We start from the raw sequence: 12433 nt of genomic DNA, 5'->3' as shown, positions 1-12433 counted from the left end.
TAATGAGAAGAGAACAAGTGAGTTAATTACAAACATTTCTCAAATGACTATTTCTTATTTTAGTCCCAGAAATATCATTAACTGTAATAGTTTTCTTTAAGAAGTGTAGAGAAATGTTCTTCCTTTCAGCTGTTTTGCAGGGAGCAGGAAATAGACATAGACTGTGAGAATAGAATATAATTATCTACTATCTTCAGAGGAATTCGACATTGCTTTGAAGCTGCTGAGACAGACTTGGGCATACCCATTAGGACATCTTTTGGTGAGAAAGGTGGGACAAGAAGTCTCCTTATTCCAAAGGCTGCCCACACATGAAATCTGCATTTCTGAGTGAAGGAGAAACCATTCTTCTCTCCTTTTACAGGTAGGGAGAGCCTTGGCTTATTGCTGTCTCTTCCTGCCTTTTACCAGCAGCCAGCTCAACTGGGCCAGAATAGTAAAACAAGATCTTCTCACTGCACTCTTTTGCAGCATGGTACTATCAGAGCAAGGGACACGATGCCAAGGCTGAGAAGTCTCACCTCAGTCTACTGCTGGGAGAAGCTGTAAAGTTACAGCCCAGTTCAAAGATGTCAAGCAATGCATATCATTTAAATGAAGCGTTTAAAGGACTAGACGAAGGGCCCACTATTTCAGCCAGATATATCCAAGGATATTCTCACCATCACATGCCATTTCTGCCCCAACCCTGAAAAATCTGACTGCAGCATGAGCCCCTGCTAGCCAATCATCAGCTACTTTATTAATGAGGAATTAAAATGATTAATGGAATTAATCCATTATGCAGATGGAGCACACACTGTCTCCATTTGTACATGAAGCGAGAAAGCAAGCAACTTGCCTACCAAGGGAGATACTTTCTGACCCTGCACCATCTACTCCCCTTCAAGAACAGGCAGGCAGCAAATTAAATCTAAACTCTGAAGTGCCTTTTTAAAAAAAAAAAAAAAAAACAAACAAACCACACTACTTGACTTCTACTGCTCACCTCCACAAGTCCTATCAATTTTAAGCTACAGCCCTCTCCCATCAAAGGCCCAGAGATGCAATCACATATTATGTCCAGGTTGGTTCATATTATTTTAGGGATTTTTCTAAGAAATATGTTCATTGAGCTGAGTAACTAGTGCAACTAGTTTTCCCTTGGGTGCTCTGATAATGATTTTTACCTAGCAGCAGCTGGGAACCAATAGATCTGATGTCTTTCTGGAGAAGCTTGTGTTCCTAGGAAGGTCAATCATCAAATAGGATTCATTTTTTATCTGAGACAAAAGAGATCTTGAGGTCTTATAGATCTGTATGATGTTAAAGTTTTGCAAATAGCAGAGAACTAGCTTTCAGTAATTACCTCTCCTTTCAGAAGGAACTGCAAAAGACATCTTTGAGTAGACTGTATTTATTACAGTGGTAAAAAGAAAACAGAGTAGAAAACAATGAGGCAATTAGTGGAAGTTCCCTTTGTTACCCAAAATATAACAGCAGTTTAGATATGTGGTTTCCATGTCTGTGGTTTGGGACATCATAATTATAAGTGGAAGACCTATTTCAATTGAACTGAAATTCAATTTTGTTGTTGCTGAAAACCAGCAATTCCCTGTAAATCAAAACATCTGTAGGAATGCAGCAATTTCAGACACCTGCCAATGGAAGAGTAGGAACTTGCCAGATTCAGTGCCAAATTGCCAACGCAGGACCCCTGCCGACCATTTTGCCGAATGCTTCTGAAGCAAGGAGAGATGTCTTCCAGGCTCCCTGAGGCAGAGCCCTGAGATCCCAGACTAAGCCAGTAGTCCTTAGTGAGGAGATGGGAGTCCCAGGGGCTATGGACTCCTGTCCTGCCCATCATAAAGCTGGCAGCCCAGAGACCTTGGCTGAACCAAACCCCAGTCTTGGATTTGGATGCTATGCTAAAATTCTGTTTCCAAGTTTTCAGACCTGGTTTTTTAGATTTTTCTTTCCATGAATATTTCAAAAAGTCTGCTTCAATCCAGAACAGATTTTTTTCTTCTCCCAAATATCCCAAAGGATGGGAAAGTACAGGTTTCATTTCAGCTCTAGACATTATACAGTCTTTTGCTTTACTAATTTTGCACTATTTCATAAATCATAAGTCAGAATCCTGCAGCATATTAGTAGTACTCTTAGGATCTTCGTGGTAGTGCTGGGCAATAGAAATCTAACAGCAAAGGGATATAACATAAGGGCAATATCTCGTTTATGAGCTACTTCTGGCTGCCCGAGTGCTGGCATCCTACTCTTCAGAGGTCCAGCATAATGAAGGCAGCTGTTTGGTAGTTTTTCCTGAGTGAATGGTGTAAAGAGGAGAAAGGCAGGGGTAGAACAAATTGAATCACAACATTTAGGCCTTGAGCTGTAGAGCATGATTGGAAAGGGAAAGCAAAACTGATGTATTGCTTCCCATCGGGTACTGCTGCCAAAGGAAGGAAGCGGGAAGAGAAACCATGCCAGGACTTTTCTGGCTTGCTTACTGCAAGAGAAAGATCAAACAAAGTTACATGGAGAGCCATTCATCTTCTTTACACTTTAGACTTGTCTGGCAGGACAAAAATGAGAACAATAGACATGACCACACCGTGAAACTGCCAAAGCAAAATCCTAAAGCAAGAGAAATACAGCTATTTCAAGTTTTATTATTAAATGGACCACACTTGCAAAGCTTTCCAAGAACCCAGGCTAGATAGGATGTAATCTCAGATCAGAGTTTCTGATGAATCTGAAGGCTAAGATAGGATTTTTGGTCAGACCCATGTAGTATCAACTTGGTGCTTGGTCATAGTTTCCCATCCACAACCAGACAAAGGTTAGTATATTACCTAGAATTTCCTTAAAAAAATCAAAACACTTATGAATACTTCTGAACACTGAAGTGTGAACTGAATGGGAGGAGGAAACAGGCTGTAGTCCCACACCCACCCACCTTCTTCTAGTTAGCCCTAGTCCTTGGGGCACACTCATGGTACTTGCATGACCCTATTCCAGGCCCATAGTCATGCAGTTGCCTGTCTCAGGCTTTGGCTCTGCTGTACTCACCATCTTAGATGATGCAACCAGACTAAAATCATTGCATGAATATCCACCTATATTGTATCCATGATTTAAAAAGTGTATCTAGTCATGTGCACTTTCCAGTTTTACATTAGGCCCACAAACAGCTGAGCTGCCTGAGAGATTTCATCAAGGGTAAAAGCAGGAGAGAATAAGTAGAAAACTTTTAAATATAGTTATAGGATATGTATGTATGTCCTGCCACAATGTAATTAAAGCTTAAGAAGTTCATAAGCCCTTGTTATTAGAAATTGCATTAGCACGACAATGGTGACTCACTTCTTCCCATGTCATCCAAGCATTAAAAACTGTGGGTGGAGGTGAAGATTTATTAAAAAAAAAAATATTTTACAAATAACCATTAGGACTATTATTACCCAGAATAACTGTAAAGAGCACAATGGGTTCTTATTATTCAATCAATTGAAGAGTCACAAGATGAAGGAATTAACAATGCTAAATTACTTCTCTCTCATTAATAGGAGAATCAAACTGTTCAAGATATAGGGAAGACACACTGGAATCTGCTGAAGGGAGTTTTATTTAATTCAAAGCTTATAAGAATCTAAGCATAGCAAGTGAAAGAGCATTAGAATACTTACAGAGGTCAGCTGAAGCACAAGTATACACAGAGGAACTGTGTATTTAAAGAGACATTTTTCATTGAATGAACATTACTATTTTACACCTGCATTGACATCACTAGTTAGCCCCAGCTCAATAACCCCCTGGTCCAGCTAGGAAGCAGCCATACCATAGCTCCTCAGTAGGCACCATGAAAACAGAGATGAACAGAGACCACCTAGTAGACAGCCAAAGAGCAACCATCAAAATTAGCACTTCTGTAAACATTTCCTATAAGGGGATAAAGCTTCCTTTTCTCACCAACATTATTTTGAAAGAGTAAAATGGAGATAGCAATCAGTAGATGAATCTCTGGCAGCCAAACCTACCAACAGACAAACCCTTGTTCTGGCTTCTCCCATATAATTGTTCCTTGCTGCAACTCATCTGTTTCCATAAAAGTTTGATTTCTGTGATAGGGAAAAAACTCCTAATGAGATCTAACACAGCACAAACAACTTCTTGCTAACTGTTCCCATTGATCCTTCAACTCAGAGGTAAGATCAAGTGCTGTCATCCACTTGTGCTGCAGCAGAGCATCAGTGTGTAAAAACAGAGAAATAGTCCCTCAAAGCTTGAGGAAAGGAAACCCCTGCTTTAGGTTTCATTATGAGTAAAGCTAATGGAAGCAGATCAGACAGGCATTTATCCATCCAGTCCTATATGTTATTAAATCTGATGCAATATTCTAGGACCATACATTCAAGGTATTGTGGATACAGACTTATATTTCAATCCTATCACATTTACCCACACACAAAAGACCAAAATTATTCCTCCTGCTAAGATAACTATGTTAGATGATACAAAAGAAAACCGTGCAAGAGACCACATGGTTTTACCTCTCCTTTCCTGCCTGCATTGGACCTTATACAAAATGATCTCTTGTCTTTTCAGAAAGACAGTTGGTAGGCATTTATAGGTATACAGCAGAGAAAGCACAGAGCATAATAGTTACACACAATACTTACTCACTGCCTAGCAGTGGGCATAAAAAGGGGATTTGATGGGCAGATTTACAGGCAAGGAAACAGCAATTCAGAAAGCCCCTTCAAGTGCGCTAACATACATAATTGAAGTTTTCACAAGTTTTTGTTTCTGTCCCCAGCTCAGTGCCAGGGTTTTTGGAAGCCAGCTTCATAAACCAATCACAATGATTTTAATTAGAAGTGAAAGCAGCTTAAAGCATGCAAACATGTGGTAGGTAGCAAGTACACCTACAAGCTGATTAGTATCTCTTCCTCAGAATTCTGCAAAGGAAAATTCAGAATCCTACTTTTATAAAAATAAAAAGCCCAGGAGACGGACATAAAATGAAACAATTCATTCAGACATAACACACAAGAGTTTTGGGGAAAAAAAATATTTTTTAACTCTGCAAGCTCCACATATACACACAAAGCACGTTAAAACACTATTATTTCCAGCTAACCCCACTTTCTGCCAGAAGTTACCCCCTCTGTAGGGGTCTGTTGACAGGACCATGTGTCCTTGCTTAGCCACATCTGCTCCCAAACTGGCATTTTTTGGTTTTGTTCCACATGGTTTGCACAGGAGCAGCTGAAGCAAGGGTAAGTCCTCCCCCTTCGCAGGCATGAGAAGGGCAGCAAGGGACAATAGCGTCCATAGACAGTAAGAGCCATCATGCTGGTTCAGACTAAATGTCCAGCTCAAGTACTTCCCTAAAGTGCTATAGGAAGATCCACCCATACATCTCTGAAAACCCTAATCCCCATGCTGTGTTCTGTCCTTACTCACACTCAGTGGCAACCCATGGACAAGTTCATCATTATTTTTCATTGCTGCTTTTCACTGACATGTTTCTTCAATCCTAGGCTCTTCCTCTGGGAAAGAAGAAAATCTACCCAGGCAGAGGGGGTCCCAGTAAGTCAAGCAGGTATCCTGCTTCACTGTACACATGGAGAAAAAAAAAACAGGATTAAATCTGTTGGACCATACTCTCAACTCTGCCTTGGATGTTTTGGGGATACTAAGGAAATCACATTTAGTATCCACTCCTGTGATTCAAGGATATTACTACTGCCCAACACCATGAGGGTATGTGAAGTTTAGTTCAGTACACATATGATAACTCCAGATTTCAAAATGGAAAGCTGTATACAAGTGCAACCTATTAGAGTATTACCAAAACTGAACTCAAACATCAAGGGAATGTTTTAGTGGAAAAGAAATGAAAATCATTTCTCTTTGTTCTCTAGATTCCAAGATATGAGCAATACTGTCAAATACCTCTAGAAAATAACATTCAGTGAAGAATCAAAGGCTCCCTTTTGTGAAGACTGTTTCATTATAAATTCATTTTATTCTGAGTCAGAAGACTCAGAAGTCTTTCCTGGGTTTTGTTTGCATGCTCTTAGAATTGTTTCCCTTGTTGTCATATTCCCTATTGCCAACACAGTAAGAACAGAAATCCTAATGCACTGCATTACAAACTACCCAGCTTTATTAGGTTGCATAGACATTACCACAGATTTAATCTATTAAAGCCATTAGTATTTGCAAAGTAAGGAGCAATTATCATTTTCTAGAGCTAAAGAACAAACAGAAAATAGTGTTAAGATGTATAAGACAAAGTAGAAATCAGAATACTTCAGGGCTTTCCAGGGTGGTTTTATATTAATCATGTTTCCTGTATTTCTCTTCTCTTCCATCCCTTTGCACTTCCTCACTCTTTTTCCAATCTCATGTAATCTTTCTTCCCTTACTTCTCCTGTCCCAGAGACAAGATTCAATTACAGACAATATAAAGAGAATTTTTTATTGAGGCCAGACAACTAACAGGCCTCTCAGGACTGAGGGCACTGTCTTCTCTACCACAAAGGTACTGGGTGGTGAGAGGATGTTTGCTTTTTTTGTTTAAGCTGAGATAAACTTGGGATAGTTATCTTGCTGTAAAATGCAAGGGGCCACAGGTGCTTGCAGATTTTACTAACAGCTAGCCAAGCTCAGCACTATTCTAGACCCTGATGATTCAACCTCAGCTAATTCACCTCCCAGTAAAACCAAAATGCCTTGGTGCATCCACTGCCCTTTCATTGTATAACAGCCATGGTACGAGTTATCCTGTGTTAAAAACTGCTTTCTTGTCACTGAAGACAAAGTAAATTGTTCTGCCTAATAATAGCTTTAAAGACCTCCTATCTAACCAAGCTCTGTAAGCACAGGGTTTGCTGTGCAATGCAAATTGCCCTGCAGAGGGTCTCTGGCACCCCCCCAGCTTGGGCCAGCATAAATACTCAGGTAGATGGGCACTCAGGCTTCCTCAAGGTGCATGTCTAATCATGGCAATTCTCTCTCTTGGGCTTTTCAGTCTTTTTCAATATTTAAAAAAAAAAGTTTCCACCAAAAAGCAGGATAGATATGCTTCATATTTAGTGACAGAAAAACCTCAACATGTTCAGATAAGCATGTAACAGGTTGAGATAAGCACGTGGACTATCCACCATCCATAAGGAGGGAGATCCTCAGGTAATGGACTCTCTCAGAAATACTGGCCCTACTGAAATAAATGTCAGAGCTCACATTGACTTCAGAGTGGCAATTTTACCTTCCCTAAATTGCCAAAAATTACAAAATTGCAGTGAATATCTATGAGAATAGACAGTCCAGATATTTCAGGTACTTTTGTTTAGTCTAGTTATCAGTACCTCATAAAGAGGCTTGGCCACAGCTTGTAAGTACTTTTGCTTTAGGGATAAAGGAGCACACAATAAAAGACATGTAGTTATTCACTTTATTGTAAAACAAAAATGCTTTAGTCAGAATTTAAACAGTGCTCAGGTGACTTACTCCATCTGGTCATGGCCATTCTCCTCAGATTTTTAGGTGCTGCCTGTGCTGACAAATACATTTTTGTCTACTTTCTTCTTTTTTTCCCCTTCTAGCAAACTTTTGGACAAATTTGAAGTGTGACTTGGCTTAGGCCACTGTTAAGAAAACTGCACTTAAAAACTCACTACCATACAAGATCATCTTTCAAAGATCCCTTTTAAAATGTTGTTCTACAGCTACCTCTAATTTTTCAAGACAAAGGGTTATCTCACTTACTGCATGAACCAGAAAGGGTTGTTTGGTTTTTTTTTGTGAAACCCTAGGAAGAAATACTGTTGTTATATGCAGCACTTAATACTGATAACCTCAAATGCATCTTCTTTAAAAGCAGAGCTGGGAGGCTGCACTGGAAGGCAGGTTCGCTCCAGCTCAGAAGTCCCGCTCCCCTTTGGCATAGCTCTCAGGAGGGTAGAGATTACTCTTTCTATGAGCTGATTTGAGGTAGTCTGTAAAATATTTTTTAATTTCATTTTAAGAAGAGGGGGGAAAAGAGAATATCCATGTCCTAGAATTTATGGTTCACTGACATTTCCTCAGGTGAGGAAAACTTTTAACTACCAATGACCTTACTAGCAGCTGTTGGCAGTTACAAATGGATGACAGCAGTAAGAAATAAAATAAATTAAAAAAATAAATGGGCCTTTATCATAAGAGTAACTTTTCATTTTAAATGCAGTGCCTTTTGGAATTACAAGTGACTTGGCCAGGTTTCAGGATTAATGAACACTTGCTTGTCAGGTTCAGTATGTCTATATATCGTGCAGTTTACTGAGACAATGCAATCAAAGCTTCCCCCCTTGAGTTTGGAATGACCCTTTAAGGACTTAAAAGAAGTTTTAGAGAGAGAATTAAATTCACAGGTGTGCCTATAAAATTAAACTGCTGTTTTTTGATAGACCCATAACTTTTCTGAGACATTGAGTTTCTGAAGAAAGATTACAGCCTGACCCAAACAAAGCAGTGGCTGTAAAAGTTGTGAAAGCTACCACAAAACAGAAGAATGCTCTTATCAAAAATTGCATAATATTACAAGAAGCTTGTACCTATTTGTACACACAGACAAAAAAATATTAATGGAACCTTACACTCAGAAATACACATGCACAAGAAAACACAAGCTTTCTCCTCCTGGATATCTAAACAACAAAGTACCTTGTAGACTGTCATCATAATCTGACTAGTAAGTTTTCATGCGTTGATATAATTTTCCAAAATATCACTTAAAGCAGGGCAGCAATACCTGCTTAGCTGTTGGGGCCAAGCTACTTCCTGCAGGACCACAGTCACGCACCATGTGGCTGAGGGACCAGCCCTCAGGCCAGCAAGCCCTGCTGTCCTCCAGCCCTGGTGCTCACCAAGCAACTTCCCAAGCCCCTGCAGCTTGAGGTTATCCATGTCCTCCAACAGGATGAACAGAAGGCTCAGATGCCTGCTTTAGCTGGAGCCAAGTAGTGAGCTTCCACCAAGCAAGCTGCAGGGATGGTTATTCTGGCTGATGAGCACTTGGGAGCACTGATATCTTCTCCTGGTTCAGATGGGCTCTAAAGTGGGTATTTCTTTACAGCACTCTCTGTCCTATGCTGTTAACCCAGCTGCCAGCTCTGAGTGCTTAGGGGGGCTGTGGGGCAGAGAGTGACCCTGGTGGCAGCAGGAGCTGCCACCTGTACCAGTCTGCTTCCTCCCTCAGGGGATACCAGTGACACAAGAGCAATGGCTGAACAGGACACATAGGCTTTACCAAGCTGTTCAAGCTTATAGTCTAATTTGTCAAAGTCAACTGAAACTGGTACCAGTGTACATTACCCTTGCCCTGGGCTGAAAAACCAAGGTGGCACAGAAAGAAGTAAGCACCGAGTCTGCTCCTGAGTCTGCTCAAGAGGCTCCCAAGCCTACATGTCCAATATTAAAGGACTCTAGGTACCAGAAAATCTAAAGCAAGGATAGATAGCAACATAGGTATATTCAAAGAAAACTGCAATAATGTATGGGTCAAATTCTTTCCTTTCTTAGTTCATGATCACTTGTTGCAGAAACAGCTGTACAAGGTTAAAACATTATTTGCATGCTCACCATCTGTTATTGTGCCCCTGCTGAAGGTCCAAATTGACACAACAGAGCTGGCAAAATAGACTATAGGGGTAACTCTTATCCCATCCCAGCCGGGTTAGCTTCACTCACCACAGAAAAGCAACCAAACTACCCCAGGGGCCCAATACAGGATCACCAGGAGACTTTCCCAGGCTCCTTCATCATCTTAGCTGCAAGCTTGACAGCCACCTACTGAGGAACAGTAACAAATAGCCTAAGGATGGAAAGACCACAAGTGGGCCCAGCTGTTTCCATTGTTAATAACAGTTACCTCAGGTGAGAGACCTACTGCTGCCACCGCTGCCTATACAGAAGGCAATTGGCTTATCTGTTACATTTGAAGAGGCACAACACAACTATATGGGGCTGCCCCTCCACGGCAGGGGGGTGGCAGGCAGTGCCTATGTACGGTATCTTTGCATTGGTATGAAGAAGTCTGTAGAATGGGTTTTGTTGGGTTATAAAGACTGGTGAAAAAAACACTTTTGGCTGAAACTGCTAGGCTGTTACAAACGCTGTGTGTGTGTCACAGGTCTGTGACTGAAGCCAGCGTGCAGACACAGCTCCATCTTCCTCCTGTCACTACTGTGAGATTTCCTGTGCAGTAGTTTTCAGAGAGGAAAAGTTGGGCAAATGCTATAGACTGAGGGAGAGGTTCATCCTTCCATAAAAAGCAAGTCCACAGAGAGCAAAACTACAAAAACCAAAGGCGACTGATGTTTTGACACAGCAGCAGTTTGGACGGCTGCAAGGCTGTTCCAGGCTGGCCTGTCTCAGCTGTTGTGCAGGCTGGTGAACGCCTCCTCTCCTCTTCAAAGCGAAATGACCTAGCCCCAGCAGTGCCACCAGCCCATGCAGTGGTCCTCCAGCACAGCCCCCGTCCCTGCTGCAGGTTGGCTTTCCTCCAGGAGACCTCTGCTCATCCGCAGGTATCTGTCACCCATGGCCTGACTAGGGCTGTGTTTCTGGCAGGGCTCTGCCCAGCTGCCTCCTTCCACCAGAGAAATGAAGGAGCTTCCCCAGACTCTCATTACTCTGTGAGATTAATGGCCAGTGTGTGGCCAGCAATGGATGCTGTGCTTTTTGGCTGGCTGGGCTATTGACCCTTTGCTGTTGTGTTCACTCATCTCAGCTGCTTTTCCTCCCACCTTTGGAGATGTCAGTGTTGTCTGGGCTTTCGTGGACAAGGCTGGTGGCTGCTTAAAATAGCTTTAAGCTGTCTTACACAGGTGGAGAGATGTCCTTTTAGAAAGCAAATGTTTAAGTGTTACTTGTACCAGCGAGAAGCCCACTGCACTGGTCATTAAGCTACTCCTCCTGCCGCCAGCACAGCCAGGGATGCTGTGCTGGGGCTGCTGCCTTCTGCCACTCCCAAGTAAGCATTAGTGCTGGTAGGTACTCTCCCATTCCAGCCAAGCAAAGTCTAGGCAAACTCTTTTTCCCCTCCACTTATTTCAATGCTTGTTCAGGCCTGCAGAGGTATTTCCCTGAAAGTGCAGGCTTGGAGCTGCCATGTCTTTCTCATGCAGACTTCTCACAAGGTGGTTTGGGAAGGGTCTCGTGGATCTTTGGGCCATAGCATCAGCACCTTAGTGCGGTTCCCAGTGCACTTACACTTCTCAGCAGTACTGTTGTACACCAAAGCAGGCACCGTGGCATCAGCTGTCCATGCTTTTTAAGCAGCAATGAATGGTTAGGCTTTTGTGTCTGCTGGTTTATTTCTAATAAAAAACTGAAATTCTGGAAAAACTGCATGATGTAGGAGCTCGGATCTGGGACTGAATCCAGTGCTGGCTTTAGAGGACACAAGTCATGAGGGATGTGTCATACTAGTAGGTTGCAGCTAATGGGCTGGCAGAGGCTGGAAGCTGCTCTGGCTCATTGCCCGGGGCCCGTGGAACTGCTCAGGTAACAGCCTCCAACGTCTCGGCCAGCGGACCTTGACGGTTTCTTCATCCAGAGGTAATTAGCTAAGGTTTCCACAGTGCACCACCTTCATTCATAGGTACAGTCATCCCCTCTCCTACCTCAGCTGTTTCACGTCTTTCTTGGATCACAAAAATACCTGTGTCAGTGCCCTAGGTTAATGCCTATTGCAGATTTCTAAAGAATACTAACTGCCTCTCTGCATCAGGCACAAGCACAGTAATAAGCACTGGAAGAAGACAAACAGAGCAGGCAAGAGAAGAGAGTCTGACTGTCCTTTGGGCAAAAGGATGCCAAGGAACCCATTCACAAGGAAAACATCATCAGAGCGACAAGTGACAGCTTGTCCCACCAGTTTATGTCAGAACCAAATCCAGCAGAAAGGCTGCAACGTAGTGTAAAACATGCATTCATTACAGCCTGGCATTAACACGCAGGAAACGCTGATTTCCCCACCCAACTCAAGCCAGCAGGGGATAGTGAAAAGGTTAAAAATTATAAAGGAGGAAGGGAAAATAGCAGAGCAACTGCAGGAGATTCTGCTTGCTTTGCCCTGAATAAAAAGAGTAGCTCATGAAACTAAGAAAACCAGTATTTAGCTTCATTATGAGAGCCTCCTGCAGCAGACAAGAAAACAATAGCATTTGATGGAGCTGGGGTCAAAGATGTGGCCAAGCCAGGGTGCATTGCACAACAGCTGACAGACAAGGTGGCAGCAGGGCAGACGAGGCAGTACCACGGTCTCTGGCTTTCTGGAGCCCTAACTCACATGGCCAGATACCATTTATAGCTGAACCAGCAGCTCTGTATCCACAGCGTCTAACACCGACATCAAACATCTGGATCCGGCAAGAAACCATAACACCTGTCATCACAA

The sequence above is a fragment of the Ciconia boyciana genome, chromosome 3, assembly GCF_034638445.1.
Source record: "Ciconia boyciana chromosome 3, ASM3463844v1, whole genome shotgun sequence".
Classification (NCBI taxonomy): Eukaryota; Metazoa; Chordata; class Aves; order Ciconiiformes; family Ciconiidae; genus Ciconia; species Ciconia boyciana.
This window is presented reverse-complemented; position numbering follows the sequence as displayed.